Raw genomic sequence first — 2,628 nt, 5'->3', positions numbered from 1 at the left:
ACACACATTATATATATATACGTACATATACACACAAACACACACATACACACATTATATATATATACACATATATTAACAGTAAGTTTTATATATCCATGCGACTCTATTTCTAGCCTTCACTCTTTCTCCTTTTTTACCCTTCATCCATTCCCTTGTTTTCCCTCTGTCGTTCTCTCTCTCTCTCTCTCTCTCTCTCTCTCTCTCTCTCTCTCACTCTTTTTCCTCTGTCTGCTGCTGACACATGACCCGTGCCCAGCCCTTCTTTGTCTTCCTTTTTCACACCGGTTTCGTTGTGTAGATGACCGGTCCCACTGGCTTGCTATTTGTTGTTTTCTAATCCTTTAGGATGCCTTCTAAGCATTTCTTCCCATTCTTGTCTTTTTGACCCAGAGACTATATTTTGCTCGTTTCTTATTTATTTCATCTTTGTGCATCGTCTTAAAATTACATTTACTCACTTTCCTACGTCCACTCTGTATTGTTTTCTTTGCTCTCGGCCCTATATTCTCGGTAACTTTCGCGAGCACCCACAGCCAGCATAAGTTCTTAGTCTTATCATTAACGGTGCGAAACGGAGTAATATCATCTGGTTGATAACCGATGAAGAATTAGGTTTCTTCTGGCTCAGTCTCCCGTCCGGTTGTACACTCAATATACGTTATACGTTTTTTTTTTAACTGTTGTTTATTTACAATACATTCTCTCATGTATTATATATATATATATATATATATTAATCATAAGGACGCACTTTTACGTCTACCTGCTAGAAATGAGAGCTAAAACTCGCATTTTAAACACCGAAATAACTCTAAATATTCGCAGAATCAACAGTAGTCGGGCGAAACGGATCGAAAAAATTCCCTCAGATACACACACACACACACACACAATCAGTTGATTCTTTGAATATTTTCAGTGTTATTTCTGTTTAAATGTAAGATTTAGCTCTCATTTCTAGCAGGTAGACGTAAAAGTGTTTCCTTATCAATGATATAGTTCTAATTTTATATAATGCGATTTTAGGCCTGCAACCACCTATATTAATGTTGCTGTTATTATTAACTATTTATTTTGTCTTCGATAATAATAGCAATATTGATATCTATATATATAAGAGACCAAAGTGTACGTACGCCGCTCTATTTATCTAAAAAGGAATACTGTGACCGGCGTTCGGCCAAGGTTTGAGGAGAGCCACATCCTGAGCATTGAGGTGATGGTGCACAAGCATTGTTTGCGTTGGACTGGACACCATGTTTAGATGAACGACCGAAGAAACCCTAAGCAGATGCTGTATGATGCATTTGTTTGTGGAAAGCACTCCTAACAGAAACCAAGATTACGATCTAACAACGTGTGAAATATTGTCCTGGTAAATCCAGCTGAAGAAGATTAATAAAATTTACGGTAATAAACGTATTTGAAGAGTCCGAAACCTAGGTACTGGATTATCCGATTTTGGATTGTCCATTTATCTAATGTTCTTCCCAGAGGTAAGACGACATTGTTTATGTTCGCTGCCCGCACACATCTTTGCCAGAATATATGCAGTGAAGCTTTGCTAGGGCATCGTAAATTCATCGACTGCTATTTCCAGTAAACATTGCTGCCTTGTTGTACCACTATTCTATAATTATACTTCTACTTTTACGGTGCTTTATTTGACTGGAAAGTAATACATTTGTATTGCAATATGTAATTTTTTCATTGTATCTATATATATATATGTATATATATATGTGTGTGTGTGTGTGTGTGTGTGTGTGTGTGTGTGTGTGTATTTATGTAAATACATATAAATTTGACATGGGCAATTCTTTCTTGTCTTGGGATTCACGGTCAAACGGCGGGGTGGAATTGCGCGAAAAATTACAGAGATGTGTCGAATCCGGTGGTGATGCTGGGCTTTGTATTTTTTCATAGCTCCCATGGTTACCGAGATAATCTACTATAATAATACTCTTGCGTTTATGAATGAGAAAGAAAGGGGTGATAGATGAATAAGGAAGGAAGGGGTGATATCAAACATTAATTCTATTTGTTTTGAGTTTCTGCTACTGACTACAGTTTTATATTGTATTTACGTCGAGTTGTTTAATAAAGTACAATTTTATATGATTGTTTGCGCACATACAACAACTTCACTGTCATATACTTGATTTTTCATTCATGGTTGAGGTTCGGGTTACGTACAAGGACTACATTAGACTTTGATTACACAAATTAAGATAATTTTAGCGATATCGGAGTACTGAAACCTTCCAGTTACTACAGCTATCGGCAGCTTAACATTTTTATTAATTTGGGTTTTTTTCTTTTTTAGTTAATTTTTGTTTTCTTAAAATATTCTGTTTTTCTTAACCTTTATTTTTTGTTTTTGACTACAAAGAGGAAACAAATATTTAGAAGATAGCTGGTTTTACAGCAACATCAACCAAACTACCCGGGTGAAACCGGGAAAAACAGCTAGTATATAAATATAGATAGATAGATAGATATCGGAATTTCTATTGCAAAAAGGTATGAAGATACTGATACTAGAATTTATTTACAATTGATATTGGAATTTATTTACAATTGATATTGGAATTTATTTACTCATATCGACTTTTATCTTGTTCA

The 2,628-nt window shown here is 35.2% G+C and overlaps 1 protein-coding gene across 1 annotated transcript in view; it reads left to right on the top strand.

The window, feature by feature from the left end:
• The window catches only part of LOC128248082 (uncharacterized), a 47,184-nt gene that overhangs the window by 2,667 nt on the left and 41,889 nt on the right, over nucleotides 1–2,628 (top strand). The gene's annotated exons all lie outside the window — the stretch shown is intronic.

This window comes from Octopus bimaculoides, chromosome 6 (assembly GCF_001194135.2).
Source record: "Octopus bimaculoides isolate UCB-OBI-ISO-001 chromosome 6, ASM119413v2, whole genome shotgun sequence".
NCBI classification, from domain to species: Eukaryota; Metazoa; Mollusca; class Cephalopoda; order Octopoda; family Octopodidae; genus Octopus; species Octopus bimaculoides.
This window is presented reverse-complemented; position numbering and strand designations above follow the sequence as displayed.